The sequence below is a fragment of the Sitophilus oryzae genome, unplaced genomic scaffold (assembly GCF_002938485.1).
Source record: "Sitophilus oryzae breed Bouriz unplaced genomic scaffold, Soryzae_2.0 scaffold_2024_pilon_pilon, whole genome shotgun sequence".
In the NCBI taxonomy this organism is placed as follows: Eukaryota; Metazoa; Arthropoda; class Insecta; order Coleoptera; family Curculionidae; genus Sitophilus; species Sitophilus oryzae.
This window is the reverse complement of record NW_022146752.1, coordinates 286,665-307,289: the sequence shown is the minus strand read 5'-3', so window position 1 is coordinate 307,289 and position 20,625 is coordinate 286,665. Positions and strand designations below refer to the sequence as shown.

General features: G+C 32.4%; 1 long non-coding RNA gene across 1 annotated transcript; it reads right to left on the bottom strand.

The window, feature by feature from the left end:
- Positions 1 to 266: 266 nt before the first annotated feature.
- On the bottom strand, positions 267 to 4,657 carry LOC115884167. Its single transcript, XR_004050511.1, has 3 exons — positions 1,405 to 4,657; positions 762 to 1,339; positions 267 to 673 (listed from the first exon to the last, which is right to left on the bottom strand). It is a non-coding gene; the product is annotated as an uncharacterized LOC115884167 (long non-coding RNA).
- Positions 4,658 to 20,625: the final 15,968 nt, after the last annotated feature.

Sequence of the window (20,625 nt, the reverse complement as noted above, 5' to 3'; positions counted from 1 at the left end):
ATATTATTGCTAGGATGCTAGGCTACAAATATACGATAATTTAATGATAATAAATACTTTTTTTTTGTTTCAATTTTCATTTGAATCTGTTTATTATGAATGTTTAAATTCAGAGCATGCCATTTTCTTGTAACTTTTAATAAAATATATTTATGTAGTTATAATCTTTTATTATTTTTTTATTATTAAACGATATTAAAGCTAAACTAATTAACCTAGGCAAATAATGATCATCATAAAATTTCTCCAAGAGCATTATATTTTCTGCCCAACCATTATCAATTTCCACACTAACTACAATCGCTTCTTTAACTGTCCAAATACATAAAAAAAATCTTTCTTTTGGTCAAGTGTAAATTACCCTCTATTTGGTTGTAATAATTGTGGTTACAATTTAAAACAATATTGTTGTCTTCATTGAAATATATTATATAAGTGGTGACATTTTTCAACTTTTCGGATAATATGTCATTCCGATATGTGTATGGACACTTTACCTCGACAATGATTGACTGATGACTTCTCCTATAAATCCATCAGGACTGGCTTCTAAAATCCCTGAATTTGAACACCAAATTCCGGTAGGTTCTACTTTTAACCCCAAGTTGGTCTCGATATAGTTGATTCCCCTTTTTTAGTTGCTTCTCCCCCCATTGGATAGCTTTAACTCCATCTAAATTATAAGTACCCATAAAATAAATAAACAATTATGTTTTTGTGAAAAGATTTGCATATTGAAAATGTATTAAATATAAACATACCAATAAGAGACTTGAATAGACTTTCAGGAAACTTCTTTCTTTGGCAGGCATTGATTACTGCTCCAAAATTACTTGCTGTTAGGCGGAACTTCCTCATAATCAGCCAAATTTCATTCTGGGCCTGTCCTACAGTTATTTCGGCAATGTGTTACACTGCTGCATCATCCAAAGGGCATTTCTGATGTAAGAAGTCAGCTTTGTTTGAGGCCTGAACAAATTCCTCTGAAGAAATTATATCTTCGATGAGCGGAAGATAACTGTAGTCCTCTCCTTTTGCAGAAGCCAAGAAAATCGCACGGTACTGCCAAACTTGCTTAATTTGGTTCTCAGATCATCACTTTCATTCTCCAAAAGCACATGACTTATAGCTTTGTATTCTTTGCTTGGATACAAGCTACTTGTCCAGCCGTCTTCACCTCACTTGATTTTGTTTTTGGGGCATTCCAAGTACATTCCTTGTCTGTAATTGAAATGTGGTAATGCCCAAACAACACCAAAGCCGCAATATGGTGACACTTAATTCCTTTCGGACAAGAACACTTTGCCTCAGCGATATCACCTGAAGTATTCAAAAATACCTAAAATAATAATAAATAAGAAATGTATTGTTAAAAAACAAAATAATCAAATATAATCAACTCACCTCTACATTATAAGTTTTGTCTTTCATGCTAGCTTGTACTTTCCCTTTCAAAATCATCAGTTCAGCATCAAATTGCATATGCAAAACATGATCTGACTCTAAGGCATTTACTCCTCTCTTAATCATCTTATTGTCGCTTGCTGCGTCGTTCGTTGATGCGATGACGTTTGTGAAGGTAAGATGCTTAAAACTTTTTTAAAAGCAAATTAAAGTGAATTGAGGTTAAGTTCGTATCTTTGTTTACAGAATGGCTGCGAAGCACGTCTTGAAGTTTTCGAGCATCAACGAATTTTTTCATCGCATCATCATTTATGATATATTATATATGATATACTCTTTCCCTGGTGGCAGGGAAGTTATCTACCAATCACTGAAACAAAAGAAAATACCAGAAGAAACCATTCCAATCATGTTAGCTGTTTTTCCTGAAAGCACATTAAAACAATATACAACCTTTTATACAAAATGGTGCGATTTCTGCAGAGAACAAAGAGCTAATCCTTATCAGTATAATTTCAATAAAATACTAGTTTTTCTCTATAAAAAATTTAACACTGGTCTTTCTCATTCAACGCTTAATTCATTACCGATCAGCGTTGCTTAATATAATATCGTGGGCGCTACAGCGAAAATCCACTAAGTCACATTTTTGGTTGATTAAATTATGAGATTGGTTGATTGAATTATGAAAAACCCATTAATGGGTTTTTCATGTTAAAGACCGTGAAAAACTGGACATAGTGGTGTGTTTAATCCAATTCAACCAAAAATGCGACTTAGTGGATTTTCGCTGTACGCCCAAGATATCAATCTCATCAGAAGACGAAAAAATATTAAAAAAGTTTTTTAAAGGAGTTTACAATCAAAATCGTGCTTCTCCGAGATATTCGGTTACATGGGACCCGAGTCCAGTTTTAGAATTTTTAAGCTCACTTTTTCCTTTGGAAAACACTCATAGAGGCCAGACCATAGGCTGTATTTATAAAAAAAGCCGTACCTATTGCTTTCAAAAAATGAAGCAATTCCTTCAAGGTATATGCATAAAGAAAATTGAAGGAAAAGGTCTTCGATGGATTTGCTTTAAAGTAAAAGGTCTTTTGTTTTTCGTATTTACAAAAAGGCATTTGCTTAAAAAATAAAGGTTTTACTTCTAAAAAAGGAATCTAGGTTCACAACAACTTTTCTCACTCTTTTCAGTAGTTGGCCAACCATCAAAAAGCTCGGAACGTCGGAAAAAATTGTCTATTTGTAGTAGTGTTTTTGTATGTTAACATCTACCTAGTAATCTTTGGTTGTGTGGTTTCAGTGTTGTGTTTGTTATGGCTAATATGGTGCATTTCCGTACACGAAAATACTACAAACCAAGACATACCACGTGAATCGGATTTCAAAACGTTATATATTTAGATTTGAGAAGGAGAATGTGGTGTGGTTGGCGGACCACTTTCTTGGCGCGGATCTTGAAACACGTGGAGCAGCCCTATCACCTGTGCAGAAAATGAAAGTATTTCTGCGTTATTGTGCGAATCCTGGATTCCAGAGCTGAATTGCTGAAGAATTGGGATGTACGCAGCCCACAGTGTCCAGAATATTTCATGAGGTGCTTGAGCAGCTTGTACCACAGGCTGGCGAATGGATTCGGTTCCCAAACACAGAAAATCAAATCATGCAGGCCAAAGAAAAATGGTTGACCAGGTTCAATTTCCCAAACAGCCATTGGGATTCTTGACTGCATGCACATTCGTATTGAAAAGCCAGCTCAATTTGGACACGAATATATAAATCGAAAAGGTTTTATCAGTATTAATGTGCAGGCCACATGCGACCAAAATTGTGTTATAACTAGTATAGATGCAAGTTGGCCTGGATCAGTTCATGATTCTCGTATATGGAAGAATTCGGCAGTATGTGAAGTCATGAACAGGACAAGAAACACTATACTACTAGGGAACAATGAATATGGTATAATGTCATGTCTCATGACTCCCCATCCCAACCCCCTCGAGGAATATCAGATAGCCTTCAACAGGCTGCTTAAATCAGAGAGAGTTGTGATTGAGCATATAGTTGGGCATCTGAAACGGCGATTTCCTATTCTAAAGTATGGATGCAGAGTGAAATTTACCAGTATTACTAAAGTTATAATTGTATCTCTGTACCTTTTACTTTATTTAACCAAAGCATTTCCTTGCAAGAAAAAGGTAGAGATTGTAAATACGAATTGTAGTAAAACCTTTTACTTCTACCTTTAACTTGAAAGTAAATGCCTCATTTTTATAATTACGGCCTCATATATAAAATTACTTTAAATAACATTCACCAAGATGCACAAAAGATGGAAATTTGTATACCTGCAAAGATCAAGACTTCGGGCAAGAACAGGAAACAACCATGTCTTGTTTTTCCTTATTTTAAGGACAAACCCGAATGGTATATAGCCAGTACACTGAATAATTACGTAAAACGAACAAATTCTATTCGAGGTAATAATGACACATTAATTTTGACACATAAAAAACCACATCACTCGGCTTCTACGCAGACTAAAAGCTGGTGGATAAAAACAGTTTTAGAGAAAAGTAAAATAGATACTACTATTTTTAAAAGTCACAGCGTGCGTCATGCAAGTACCTCAGCGGCATTCAGATCAGGTTTAGATACTGACTTAATTCGTAATACTGCAGGATGGACCGAGTATTTTTAAAAGAAAATGCTCCTCTGGTAAAAGGAGAAAAAGAACTAGAAACTAATATAAATAATCTTAAAGATTTTAGTTTAAACTTTAAAGGAATAGAACTATGCATAAATTATGACATGATTTTATCTATGCTGGACGGTAGTACTGTAAATATATTATCAGACACTCACAGTTCGCAAAGATGCGTTATTTGTGGTGCTTCACCCATAGAAATGAATTCCTTTGAAGTTTATAAAAAAAACAATAAAACCGGACAACCTTAGATTTGGTATATCATCCCTTCATTTGTGGATTAGGACATTTGAGTGTTTGTTGCACATTGTGTATAGGTTACCTATAAAATGCTGGAAAGTGAGAACTAAAGAAAATAAATTAATCTTTGAAGAAACGAAAAAAAGGATACAATCGGAATTTAAGAAACAAATGGGCTTAACAGTGGATAAACCTAAACCAGGGTTCGGATCCACAAATGTCGGGAACACTAGTAGAACCTTTTTCAAAAATGCTTCTCTTTCTTCTTCTATTACCGGAATTGACGAAAACCTCATAATTAAGTTTCACAAAATTATAAGAATTGTAAATTGCGAGCAAAAGATTCAGTTGGAAAAATTTAGTAATTTATTAAAAGAAACTTTTCAGTTATATTTGCAATTGTATAGTTGGTTCCATATGCCTAGTTCAATTCATAAGTTACTTGTACATGGTGTAGACATAATTAAAAATTTTGATTTCCCATTGGACAACTTGCAGAAAATGCGTTAAAAACGCGTCACAAAGAAGTCCGTAAATTAAGATTACATCATAGCAGAAAATGTTCGAGGGAAAATTCCAACAGAAACTTGATGACTAGTTTATTACTAACTTCTGATCCGTACCTAGCTTCTTTAAGAAAAACTACGACAACAAAAACTGAAACTGGTGACAACATCTTATATTTGATGATCATAATTCTGACTCAGATCAAGATCTAATAAATATGGAAGGGCTACATCTAAATCTTAAGTGATCAAGATATAGATTAATTTTATTTCATTCCTTTTTGGACATTCTTTCTTATCCAAGATCAAAATTATATACTTCGGATACGTAGATATTCATTTGCCTTTTTTTTTAATTTTTAAATGAATTTTCATGTATCGCTAAGTTTTAAAGGGTTTGTTTGTTTTATTTGTTACATGAACATTTTTTATTTATTTTAGAGGTTTTGTACCTTTATCGTAAATGATTCTATACAGGAAAGTACCTACTTTTTATATTAGGGGTTATAGATTAATATCGGAGTAATTTTTTAATTTGGTTTTCACTGAAACATTATGTTTTTACGTACTTTTTCTTACTTTTTCTACAACTTATATTATACATTTATTTATTATTTTAGATTAAAATATAATATACTTTGTATATATTATAATCAATTTCTTCTAGAAACTATTTTGTTCATTAATATTTATATTTTTTTTGGAATAGCTTGCCAGTGAGTGTCTACAATTTTCTATGTAGTATATAAGTACACTACTATAAAGTGATAAAGCAAGAAGCTAAATCATTTGTTTTTTATAAATTTAATCTTTAAAAAAATATATCAGCTTTCTTTTTTAGCTCCATGATTTCAAATGTTTTAACCCTACCTCTTAACTCTTTAACTACCCCCTAACAAAATTCAACTTCTTTCTATATTATGAGACACCATAAAGAGTAGTACCAATTTTTTTTTCAAATTAATTAAGCCATTCAAATATATGATTTTTTTGTAGCGCCAAAGGTTAACAATCGTTGGCCGAATTATTGTAATTGTCAAATAAGCAAGTTATTGGTTACTATTAACTGCTTACTATTAATAGATTGTACTACTTTCCGATTGCAATATGTATTGTCTACATAATTACAAAATGATACTAAATTATTCGAACATCGTGCAATCAATAAATGATATACTTCAAGAGTTACCACTTGTGCTTTAATTAACATTACATGGCGATCCTGCCGAAAAAAAAATCAAGTAAAAAAAAGAAAATTTTCTTTTTGGAAAAGTGGCGTGGTGAAATTTATGTCGGCATAAAAGTTTAATATGTTGTGCTATTATTTGTATACAAAGAAGAAAAATACTTAAAATGGGCTATAGCAAGTCCACACAACAGGACCTGAAGGAGAATGGTTCAGTTAACTCCAACTTTATAGTAACCCAAGAGGAATACAACGATACATTGAACGTTAAACTGGTGCTATACCTAATATTGGTATTGTTGGTAGTAGCAGTAGGACTTCGCAGTGTGCCTACGTGTCGGAAACGCGAGTTTTCGAAAAACTGCCATAGGGTAACTACCCTCTCGTAAGCCATATCGACCAATGCCGCGTAATTGGGTTAAACTTATAGTGCAGAGTGGTATCCTAACTTTAAGGATTTAGTAAAAGTATGTAAGTGACCTAGAGTTTAACTTATATTCGTATTATTTTTAATTTTAGTTCTTTTTGGAATGATAATCAATACGTATGTATACGTTTGTTTCATAATATTTATTTTATTTAACTTTAATTGTCTCGGCAGGCTGAAAACCAAGAGTTATTATTGAAACTAGGAAAAATAAAAAAAAGAGCTTCAATTACAGGCTAAAAGGGCAAATTGTCGAAAAATATCTCTGCCGATCATGCAGAAAATGCGGTAACGTTTATTAAAACTCGGTTAACAGGTAGGGTGACAACTGAACAGACAATTGATGATATTATAAATAAACTGCAAAATAATATTAAAGGCGATAGCTCATGTTTATTAAATGCAAAAATCCTAAACTGTAAACAAAATAGTAAAGATGCAGCGACCTTCGCGGCAGAAATTGAGCCCTTGACCGGCAAATTACAAAATGCGTACATCAGTGAGGGTGTACCGTATCATGTTGCGAAGAACTATACAACCCTATTTTTCTTGTGCCAAAAAAATCCGTAAATAGACAAAAGGCATATCGTTTAGTAGTAGATTTCAGACAATTAAATAAAAAGTTAATTGCCGATAAATTCCTCTTCCAAGAATTAACGATATCTTAGACCAGCTAGGAAGGTCAAAGTGGTTCTCGGTAGTAGACCTAGCATCGGGTTTCCATCAAGTTACTTTAGACGAAGAGTGGCGTGATTTAACATCTCTTAGTGTAAGGGATCATTTAGGTTTACTAGGTTACCGTTTGGCCTCTCAGTAAGTCCAAACAGTTTTCAGAGGATGATGACTATCGCCTTTGCAGGGATAACCCCGGAAAGGGCGTTCTTGGACATCGAAACGTCTCAAAAGTATAATCTGAAAATAAATCCCGAAAAGTATTCATTTTTTTGAAAGAAGTTACTTACTTAGGTCACAAAATCACCGACCAAGGCATTCTTCCGGATGACTCAAAATATGACGTAATTGATTAGGTATCCAATACCACAAGCGCCCCATGAAATTCGGTTAATATCCTCATTCATTTCATTTTAATATCTCATTAATCTTCCATTGAGTTCTACAGGGAAGTCACCTGGGTCCGTTATTATTTATTATCTATGTTAATGATATAAAAAATTGTTTTCATTTTCCAACTATTTGTTATATGCGGACGACTTAAATTTTTTTATGAAAATTCGTAACATCAACGATGCGCTTTTATTTCAGTCTGAATTGGACAATTTTAAGAATTACTTTTCCAAAAATAATCTCTTTCTAAATCCGCAAAAATATTTCATGATCTCATTCAGTCGTAATCACAATAAGATAGTGTATAACTACAGCTTTGGTGACATAAAGCACGAAATCTAGGTGTATTCTTTGATGAGAAAATGATTTTTGGCGAGCATATTGAGTTTATTGTTTCTAAAGCATTTAGAATGCTAGGATTTATAACAGGCAGGCTAGACAATTCACCAGCAATAAAGCTTTGCTCTCTTTATATTATGCATATGTATACAGCCAGTTGAACTTTTCATCCTCAGTGTGGAATCCAATATAAAATATTTATATAAATAGACTAGAGCAGGTACAAAAAAGATTTGTTAAATATTTGGGATATAAAAACAATATTAACGACTCTTATATATCTATGTGCAACCGATTTAATATATTAACTTTAGAACATCGTAGAATAATTACTGATGTAGCAGTATTATATAAAATAATAAATTCTCAAATCGATTCACCTTATCTCTTGTCTATGATTTCATTTAATGTTCCAACAAAAAATTTAAGATTTACGTCCCTTTTCAAGAAGACATTTTCTCACACAAATAGTGCTGCCCACCAGTTAACAGAATGCTGGAGTTTGCCAATTCCTACTGCACGGATTTTGACTTTTTTCTGATAATTTGTTTGCCTTAGATATACATTAAAACGACAATTTATGAGTGTATAGCATATCCAGATATTATACTCTTGAATAGTAAATTTGTATTTATAAGTTATTTCCTTTTTTTCTATGGTTTAATATCTATAATTTAATTTTTTACATTTAATATATAATTATTGTACTCCTTATCGCGATTCCTTTGCTTGTATTATTTCATAGTGTTTTTATTTCATACTTTTTTGTTTAAATTTTAAACATATTGGTGTTGATGGAGTATTGACTTAGTTTGTGTATATATAGAAAAAAATTGTAATTCTAAGAAAAAAATATTATAAATTTAAAATTGGTTATTATTATTGTTATTGGTATTTAGATATGTAAGCTGTGGACACTCTAATTTTGGGACTTGTCCTGTTTGTGTTCCGACTAGAAATAAATAAATTAGTGGAACAATGAGATTAATACTCTTAACCTTACCATTGTGCCTTACACTACATGTAGTCAGAGCACTAATCGCGTATGACTGTGGAAACTACAACAATAATCATATACAAGCATCAACATTAAATACACTGAACCTTGCATTGTAAATCACATCGACACATCAACTTCTGACGTTCATAGAAACTTGTTCATTTAACTCATAGAAATGTCAGGGACCTTTAATACTAAAGTTTTCAGTTGTCTAGTGGAAATTAAACGACTTGTAACTCATTGTGGCATGCATAGTTACAGCTCGATTGTCGAAAACCGATATGCTTCTTTTGTGTACAACCTTGTAAAAGAGAGATGTCTGGAAGCTCATAAGACCGGAACAATGACACCGGAACAAACACTACCGGAAGCCGGTAGTGAGAGCAGGTTGATCCGCATTATGACAAACACAGCGTAGAATTAAATTTCTATATTAGCAGTTAAGTAGCAAGAATCCTTATATAATTTTATTATATACCTCTACTGCAAGACATTTGTTTTCTATTTTATAATTTGGCTTGCCTGAAAAAAAAGCCTTTTACCATCCTTTTACTATCGATAGTTGCGCCTCGGTGGTACGAAAGTACTACCATTGCACGCAGGCCGCTATCTCGCGTTTGGGACTTAATATCTAACCAATACTTTCCGACAAGTCGGAATTAACTATCTCTGCGCTGTGGTTGTCATTTTGTGGATCTCCCAAGCTCACCTGATGATGGAGTAGGGCTCCGAAACCGGTAGTGAGAGCAGGTTGATCCGCATTATGACAAACACAGCGTAGAATTAAATTTCTATATTAGCAGTTAAGTGGCAATAATCCTTATATAATTTTATTATATACCTCTACTGCAAGAATTTTTTTTTCTATTTTATAATTTGGCTTGCCTGAAAAAAAGCCTTTTACCATCCTTTTACTATCGATAGTTGCGCCTCGGTGGTACGAAAGTACTACATTGCACGCAGGCCGCTATCTCCCGTTTGGGACTTAATATCTAACCGATACTTTCCGACAAGTCGGAATTAACTACCTCTGCACTGTGGTAACCGGTAGTGAGAGCAGGTTGATCCGCATTATGACAAACACAGCGTAGAATTAAATTTCTATATTAGCAGTTAAGTGGCAAGAATCCTTATATAATTTTATTATATACCTCTACTGCAAGAAATTTGTTTTCTATTTTATATATATATATATATATATATATATATATATATATATATATATATATATATATATATATATATATATATATATAATTAACGACCTCGTTAGGACAAATCGAGATTAAAATTAATAAGTACCGTGGCCGGCCGTAGCTTTTCGTTTAGGCAATGTTATTGATAAAGATGTACGCCACTGATTTTTCTCTTCATTCTTAATTTTTTTAGACGAGGAAAATTAAAATACAAATTTTTTGCCTCTTTAATTTTTTTAGTACCTTGCTTCATCTTCAAGAAAAAAAACTCTCTATTACATATTCCCTGATTATATACAAATCCATTTAATTAGTTATCATTGACACTCTGTATACCAAAACAGAAGAGAAATTCGAAAAAATGTTATCCTACATCTTCATTTTAAAATTAAGTGAGGATTCGCGCCTTTCATTTTGTTAATAAAGTTATACCCTGCATAGGGAATTTAGGGAGTACCCTGTATAGCAACAATTATAGTTTATTAAAGTCCGATGTTCGTAAAAATTGTATTTATTCATTTTTTAATACATATTTAGATAAAAGTTGTTGACATACAAAAAGAAATTGAATTAGTCAAACTCCTAGTTACTTCCTGGTCCACTGTGGGGCGCAGTTACAGAAATGTTGGAAACCACTGCGTTAAGCTATAAGGTATTATACGAAGGACCAACATCAATCACTAATCCTGCAATCTCATCTTCTTCTGTGTCAAATAGTTTAATAGGAAGTATGATCACGGTGTCTACTAATAACATATTATTTAGTTTCAAGCTCAACACTATACAAAAACTTTGCCATTTAGAGAGTTATACTATAGATCATCCAAAGTTATTAGTTGTACGGAAGGAAGAACGGTCATAATTTCTATCACAAAATACAAAAGCTTGAAGCATAATTAGATTTATTTACTTACATCAATTAACCTATATATAAATAGAAATAAAAATGATTTTAAAACATAATAGTAAAAATCTATAATAGTAAAAAATGTGCTGAAAGTCATGAGCTAAAGACAAGTCAAATAGTAAAAAATGTTCAAATTGCATAAAACTTAATCTTAACGATGAAAATATTGCCGTGGATCATGCTTTATAGAAAAAAAAACATGTATTTACAATATACAGATGCGTTAACAAGATTTGGACCAAAACCAGATAAGATGTAACAACTACAGACACCAGAGCAATGAATTAACATATTATTTAGTTTCAAGCTCAGCACTATACATAAACTTTGCCATTTAGAGAGTTATACTACAGATCATCCGAAGTTATTAGTTGTAAGGAAGAACGGTCATAATTTCTATCACAAGATACAAAAGCTTGAAGCATAAGAATTAGATTTATTTACTTACATCAATTAACCTATATATAAATATAAATGATTTTAAAACATAATAGTAAAAATCTATGATAGCAAAAAATGTGCTGAAAGTCATGAGCTAAAGGACAAGTCAAATAGTAAAAAATGTTCAAATTGCATAAAACTTAAACTTAACGATGAAAATATTGCCGTGGATCATGCTGTATAGAAAAAAAACAAGTATTTAGCATAGACAGATGCGTTAACAAGATTTGGACCAAAACCAGATAAGATGTAACAACTACAGACACCAGAGCAATGAATTAACATATGATTTAGTTTCAAGCTCAACACTATACAAAAACTTTGCCATTTAGAGAGTTATACTACAGATCATCCGAAGTTATTAGTTGTAAAGGGAAGAACGGTCATAATTTCTATCACAAGATACAAAAAGCTGAAGCATAAGAATTAGATTTATTTACTTACATCAATTAACCTATATATAAATATAAATGATTTTAAAACATAATAGTAAAAATCTATGATAGCAAAAATGTGCTGAAAGTCATGAGCTAAAGGACAAGTCAAATAGTAAAAAATGTTCAAATTGCATAAAACTTAAACTTAACGATGAAAATATTGCCGTGGATCATGCTGTATAGAAAAAAAACAAGTATTTAGCATATACAGATGCGTTAACAAGATTTGGACCAAAACCAGATAAGATGTAACAACTACAGATACCTGAGCAATGAATTAACATATGATTTAGTTTCAAGCTCAACACTATACAAAAACTTTGCCATTTAGAGAGTTATACTACAGATCATCCGAAGTTATTAGTTGTAAGGAAGAGCGGTCATAATTTCTATCATAAGATACAAAAGCTTGAAGCATAAGAATTAGATTTATTTACTTACATCAATTAACCTATATATAAATATAAATAAAAATGATTTTAAAACATAATAGTAAAAATCTATGATAGCAAAAAATGTGCTGAAAGTCATGACCTAAAGGACGAGTCAAATAGTAAAAAATGTTCAAATTGCATAAAACTTAAACTTAACGATGAAAATATTGCCGTGGATCATGCTGTATAGAAAAAAAAAACAAGTATTTAGCATATACAGATGCGTTAACAAAATTTAGACCAAAACCAGATAAGATGTAACAACTACAGATACCAGAGCAATGAATTAACACATTATTTAGTTTCAAGCTCAACACTATACATAAACTTTGCCATTTAGAGAGTTATACTACAGATCATCCGAAGTTATTAGTTGTAAGGAAGAACGGTCTGCTAATTTCTATCATAAGATACAAAATCTTGAAGCATAAGAATTAGATTTATTTACCATCAATCAACCTATATATAAATATAAATAAAAATGATTTTAAAACATAATAGTAAAATCTATGATAGCAAAAAAATGTGCTGAAAGTCATGAGCTAAAGGACAAGTCAAATAGTAAAAATGTTCAAATTGCATAAAACTTAAACTTAACGATGAAAATATTGCCGTGGATCATGCTGTATAGAAAAAAAAAAACAAGTATTTAGCATATACAGATGCGTTAACAAGATTTGGACCAAAAAACCAGATAATGCTAACAACTACAGATACCACAGCAATGAATTAACATATTATTTAGTTTCAGAAGCTCAACACTATACATAAACTTTGCCATTTAGAGAGTTATACTACAGATCATCCGAAGTTATTAGTTGTAAGGAAGAACGGTCATAATTTCTATCATAAGATACAAAATCTTGAAGCATAAGAATTAGATTTATTTACTTACATCAATTAACCTATATATAAATATAAATAAAAATGATTTTGAAAACATAATAGTAAAATCTATGATAGCAAAAATGTGCTGAAAGTCATGAGCTAAAGGACAAGTCAAATAGTAAAAAATGTTCAAATTGCATAAAACTTAAACTTAACGATGAAAATATTGCCGTGGATCATGCTGTATAGAAAAAAAAACAAAGAAGTTTTTAAGCATAGACAGATGCGTTAACAAGATTTGGACCAAAACCAGATAAGATGTAACAACTACAGACACCAGAGCAATGAATTAACATATGATTTAGTTTCAAAGCTCAACACTATACAAAAACTTTGCCATTTAGAGTTATACTACAGATCATCCGAAGTTATTAGTTGTAAGGAAGAATGGTCATAATTTCTATCACAAAATACAAAAAGCTTGAAGCATAAGAATTAGATTTGTTACTTACATCAATTAACCTATATATAAATATAAATAAAAATGATTTTTAAACATAATAGTAAAAATCTATGATAGCAAAAAATGTGCTGAAAGTCATGAGCTAAAGGACAAGTCAAATAGTAAAAAATGTTCAAATTGCATAAAACTTAAACTTAACGATGAAAATATTGCCGTGGATAATGCTGTATAGAAAAAAAAACAAGTATTTAGCATAGACAGATGCGTTAACAAGATTTGGACCAAAACCAGATAAGATGTAACAACTACAGACACCAGAGCAATGAATTAACATATGATTTAGTTTCAAGCTCAACACTATACAAAAACTTTGCCATTTAGAGAGTTATACTACAGATCATCCGAAGTTATTAGTTGTAAGGAAGAATGGTCATAATTTCTATCACAAGATACAAAAGCTTGAAGCATAAGAATTAGATTTATTTACTTACATCAATTAACCTATATATAAATATAAATGATTTTAAAACATAATAGTAAAAATCTATGATAGCAAAAAATGTGCTGAAAGTCATGAGCTAAAGGACAAGTCAAATAGTAAAAAATGTTCAAATTGCATAAAACTTAAACTTAACGATGAAAATATTGCCGTGGATCATGCTGTATAGAAAAAAAACAAGTATTTAGCATATTCAGATGCTAAGATTTGGACCAAAACCAGATAAGATGTAACAACTACAGACACCTGAGCAATGAATTAACATATGATTTAGTTTCAAGCTCAACACTATACAAAAACTTTTGCCATTTAGAGGTTATACTAGATCATCCGAAGTTATTAGTTGTAAGGAAGAATGGTCATAATTTCTATCACAAGATACAAAAGCTTGAAGCATAAGAATTAGATTTATTTACTTACATCAATTAACCTATATATAAATATAAATAAAAATGATTTTTAAACATAATAGTAAAAATCTATGATAGCAAAAAATGTGCTGAAAGTCATGAGCTAAAGGACAAGTCAAATAGTAAAAAATGTTCAAATTGCATAAAACTTAAACTTAACGATGAAAATATTGCCGTGGATCATGCTGGCCTGCAGAAAAAACAAGTTTTTATGATAGACAGATGCGTTAACAAGATTTGGACCAAAACCAGATAAGATAACAACTACAGACACCAGAGCAATGAATTAACATATGATTTAGTTTCAAGCTCAACACTATACAAAAACTTTGCCATTTAGAGAGTTATACTACAGATCATCCGAAGTTATTAGTTGTAAGGAAGAACGGTCATAATTTCTATCACAAGATACAAAAGCTTGAAGCATAAGAATTAGATTTATTTACTTACATCAATTAACCTATATATAAATATAAATAAAAATGATTTTAAAACATAATAGTAAAAATCTATGATAGCAAAAAATGTGCTGAAAGTCATGAGCTAAAGGACAAGTCAAATAGTAAAAAATGTTCAAATTGCATAAAACTTAAACTTAACGATGAAAATATTGCCGTGGATAATGCTGTATAGAAAAAAAAAACAAGTATTTAGCATAGACAGATGCGTTAACAAGATTTGGACCAAAACCAGATAAGATGTAACAACTACAGACACCAGAGCAATGAATTAACATATGATTTAGTTTCAAGCTCAACACTATACAAAAACTTTGCCATTTAGAGAGTTATACTACAGATCATCCGAAGTTATTAGTTGTAAGGAAGAACGGTCATAATTTCTATCACAAGATACAAAAAGCTTGAAGCATAAAATTAGATTTATTTACTTACATCAATTAACCTATATATAAATATAAATGATTTTAAAACATAATAGTAAAAATCTATGATAGCAAAAAATGTGCTGAAAGTCATGAGCTAAAGGACAAGTCAAATAGTAAAAAATGTTCAAATTGCATAAAACTTAAACTTAACGATGAAAATATTGCCGTGGATCATGCTGTATAGAAAAAAAAACAAGTATTTAGCATATACAGATGCGTTAACAAGATTTGGACCAAAACCAGATAAGATGTAACAACTACAGACACCTGAGCAATGAATTAACATATGATTTAGTTTCAAGCTCAACATACAATACAAACTTTGCCATTTAGAGTTATACTACAGATCATCCGAAGTTATTAGTTGTAAGGAAGAGCGGTCATAATTTCTATCATAAGATACAAAAGCTTGAAGCATAATAATTAGATTTATTTACTTACATCAATTAACCTATATATAAATATAAATAAAAATGATTTTAAAACATAATAGTAAAATCTATGATAGCAAAAAAATGCTGAAAGTCATGACCTAAAGGACAGAGTCAAATAGTAAAAATGTTCAAATTGCATAAAACTTAAACTTAACGATGAAAATATTGCCGTGGATCATGCTGTATAGAAAAAAAAACAAGTATTTAGCATATACAGATGCGTTAACAAAGATTTGGACCAAAACCAGATAAGATGTAACAACTACAGACACTTAGAACAATGAGTTAACATATGATTTAGTTTCAAGCTCAACACTATACAAAAACTTTGCCATTTAGAGTTATACTACAGATCATCCGAAGTTATTAGTTGTAAAGAGCGGTCATAATTTCTATCATAAGATACAAAAGCTTGAAGCATAAAAATTAGATTTATTTACTTACATCAATTAACCTATATATAAATATAAATGATTTTAAAACATAATAGTAAAAATCTATGATAGCAAAAAATGTGCTGAAAGTCATGAGCTAAAGGACAAGTCAAATAGTAAAATGTTCAAATTGCATAAAACCCTAAACTTAACGATGAAAATATTGCCGTGGATCATGCTGTATAGAAAAAAAACAAGTATTTAGCATATACAGATGCGTTAACAAGATTTGGACCAAAACCAGATAAGATGTAACAACTACAGATACCACAGCAATGAATTAACATATTATTTAGTTTCAAGCTCAACACTATACATAAACTTTGCCATTTAGAGTTATACTACAGATCATCCAGAAGTTATTAGTTGTAAAGGGAAGAACGGTCATAATTTCTATCATAAGATACAAAATCTTGAAGCATAAGAATTAGATTTATTTACTTACATCAATTAACCTATATATAAATATAAATAAAAATGATTTTGAAAACATAATAGTAAAAATCTATGATAGCAAAAAATGTGCTGAAAGTCATGAGCTAAAGGACAAGTCAAATAGTAAAAAATGTTCAAATTGCATAAAACTTAAACTTAACGATGAAAATATTGCCGTGGATCATGCTGTATAGAAAAAAAACAAGTTTTTAGCATAGACAGATGCGTGAACAAGATTTGGACCAAAACCAGATAAGATGTAACAACTACAGACACCAGAGCAATGAATTAACATATGATTTAGTTTCAAGCTCAACACTATACAAAAACTTTGCCATTTAGAGAGTTATACTACAGATCATCCGAAGTTATTAGTTGTAGGTTAGGTTAGGTTAGGTTGCTGGGGTTTGGGATCATATTTGATCCCTCACTCGGAGGCCTTGGGCCCATTGCGATACCCCTGTATTGTTTTACCAAACCTTCCTCTCATTCTTTCTTTGCGTTAAAGCACTTCCAGCTCTTTGCAAAGTTCCCGATGTCGCTGATGTTGGCTTCTGCTGCTTCCTCTAGTCCCTCCAAAAAACCTTGCCCTAAAGTTTTAATGCGTCGGTATTCCAGTGCCGGACAGTGGCACAGCAGGTGCTCTATGGTTTCTTCTTCCTCTCCGCATTCTCTGCAGTAGTCGTCGTCGGAAACTTTCCATCTTACGAGGTTTACCCCCGTGGAACAGTTTCCAGTGACGACACCTACAATTATGCGTACTAGGTCCTTTTTATGCTCTAGTAGCTGTTTTGTCTTTTTGCTATCTACCACTGGCCATAGTCTTCGAGCTGTAGCACAGTCCTCACGGTGTTGCCACGTCTCTTGCTGCTTGGCCTTGATGGCAGTTCCTATAGCCTCCTTCAGTGTGTTGATCGTCAAAAGTGGTGGGTCATCTGCCACGGCCTCTCCCCTGGCCCCGTCTTTGGCGAGTCTGTCTGCTTCCTGATTGCCCACCACATTGCTGTGGCCTGGCACCCAGCACAGAGTAGCCCCACCCCGACGCAGCCAGGACAGTGCTTCTCGGCATTCCATCACAGTTTTCGATCTCACTGATTGCATGGTGATGCTTCTTAATGCGGGCAAGCTGTCAGAGTATATCACTATATCCCCTATTGGTCTATCAGCAATTTTCTCTCGTATACAACTAGCCGCTTCCTTTATGGCGTAAACCTCTGCTTGTAGAACATTACAGCCATCCGATAGCCTCAAAGATCGTCGGATGTCTAGTTTCTCTGAGAAGATGCCCACACCTGTGCCCCCTGAATTTGCGGAAGCATCTGTGTAGACTGCTATCTCTTGAGTGTTCATTACTCGGTTGCTTTCCCATTCTTCTCTTGTCGGAATGCGAATTCTTATCTTTTCTCCAAAATCATGTTTGGTGAGCATATAGTCCGTTTTCTGGTCTAGCAGATGTGGACTCGTGTTCACCATGATTTTTCCTATCACTGGCAATATCCTCGAGTGACCGTAGTTGGTTTGGTTCCACAGATTGGATTCCCTTAATCTTAGGGCACCCTTAGCGGCTAGATCCTTCATGAGCCAGTCGATTGATTGCAAGTCCAGAATTGCTTCTAGCGCAGCTTGCGCTGTGTTGTTCCTTGCCCCAGTTGTACCTAGAGCTGCTAATCGCTGTACTTTCGTGAGGCTTTTTCTAATAGTCTCTTTAAGTACCGCTTGCCACCATACTAGTACTCCATAAGTGGTGATTGGTCTAACTATAGCAGTGTACATCCAGTGTATAATGTACGGTTGCAGACCCCATCTCTTTCCAAATAGTTGTTTACATGCATTTGCAATAGTTGTATAGAATGCATTTATTCCCTTTATAATCCTTTCCTCCGTGTTCCTTTTCCAGGAAAGCTTCGAGTCCAGATTGATCCTAATTATTTTGTCTCCTTAGCAAGTACAAGTGTCTTCCCTTCCAGCTTTGGTAGCGTGAACTTGGGTATCTTGTATTTTCTTGTAAACAGAATCAGTTCGGTTTTGTCTGGGTTGATGCCCAAACCATTCCTTTTTGCCCATTCCGTTAGCTCTTTCAGAGCAGATTCCATGATGTCACTGATCGTCTGCAAGTTTTTGCCAACGATCAATATTACCACGTCGTCTGCATATGCCTTTATCCTAATTCCCTTTATTGTCAGAGAGGTCAGGATCGAGTTCATTACAATCAGTCACAGCAGAGGTGATAATACCCCTCCTTGTGGCGTGCCTCTTGTTGCACACTTTTTGGCTGAGCTGTTTCCCATCTCCGATGTGATAGTCCTGTTCTCTAGCATTTCTAACACCCAGTTGATGGTTAATTGCTCTACCTTTAGTTCCTCCATGGCTTTTTTGATCGCCTCTGTCTTTACATTATTGAAAGCACCCTCTATGTCTAAGAAAGCCACTAATGTGTATTCCTTATCCCTGAGGGATTTTTCAATTGTACCTACTACCGAATGCTCTGCATTCGGTAGTAGGTATTAGTTGTAAGGAAGAATGGTCATAATTTCTATCACAAGATACAAAAGCTTGAAGCATAAGAATTAGATTTATTTACTTACATCAATTAACCTATATATAAATATAAATAAAAATGATTTTTAAACATAATAGTAAAAATCTATGATAGCAAAAAAATGTGCTGAAAGTCATGAGCTAAGGACAAGTCAAATAGTAAAAAATGTTCAAATTGCATAAAACTTAAACTTAACGATGAAAATATTGCCGTGGATCATGCTGTATAGAAAAAAAAACAAGTATTTAGCATAGACAGATGCGTTAACAAGATTTGGACCAAAACCAGATAAGATGTAACAACTACAGACACCAGAGCAATGAATTAACATATGATTTAGTTTCAAGCTCAACACTATACAAAAACTTTGCCATTTAGAGAGTTATACTACAGATCATCCGAAGTTATTAGTTGTAAGGAAGAACGGTCATAATTTCTATCACAAGATACAAAAGCTTGAAGCATAAGAATTAGATTTATTTACTTACATCAATTAACCTATATATAAATATAAATGATTTTAAAACATAATAGTAAAAATCTATGATAGCAAAAAATGTGCTGAAAGTCATGAGCTAAAGGACAAGTCAAATAGTAAAAAATGTTCAAATTGCATAAAACTTAAACTTAACGATGAAAATATTGCCGTGGATCATGCTGTATAGAAAAAAAAAACAAGTATTTAGCATATACAGATGCGTTAACAAGATTTGGACCAAAACCAGATAAGATGTAACAACTACAGACACCTGAGCAATGAATTAACATATGATTTAGTTTCAAGCTCAACACTATACAAAAACTTTGCCATTTAGAGAGTTATACTACAGATCATCCGAAGTTATTAGTTGTAAGGAAGAGCGGTCATAATTTCTATCATAAGATACAAAAGCTTGAAGCATAATAATTAGATTTATTTACTTACATCAATTAACCTATATATAAATATAAATAAAAATGATTTTAAAACATAATAGTAAAAATCTATGATAGCAAAAAATGTGCTGAAAGTCATGACCTAAAGGACGAGTCAAATAGTAAAAAATGTTCAAATTGCATAAAACTTAAACTTAACGATGAAAATATTGCCGTGGATCATGCTGTATAGAAAAAAAACAAGTATTTAGCATATACAGATGCGTTAACAAGATTTGGACCAAAACCAGATAAGATGTAACAACTACAGACACCAGAGCAATGAATTAACATATGATTTAGTTTCAAGCTCAACACTATACAAAAAACTTTGCCATTTAGAGAGTTATACTACAGATCATCCGAAGTTATTAGTTGTGAGGAAGAGCGGTCTGCAATTTCTATCATAAGATACAAAAGCTTGAAGCATAAGGAATTAGATTTGGACCCCACTTACATCAATTAACCTATATATAAATATAAATGATTT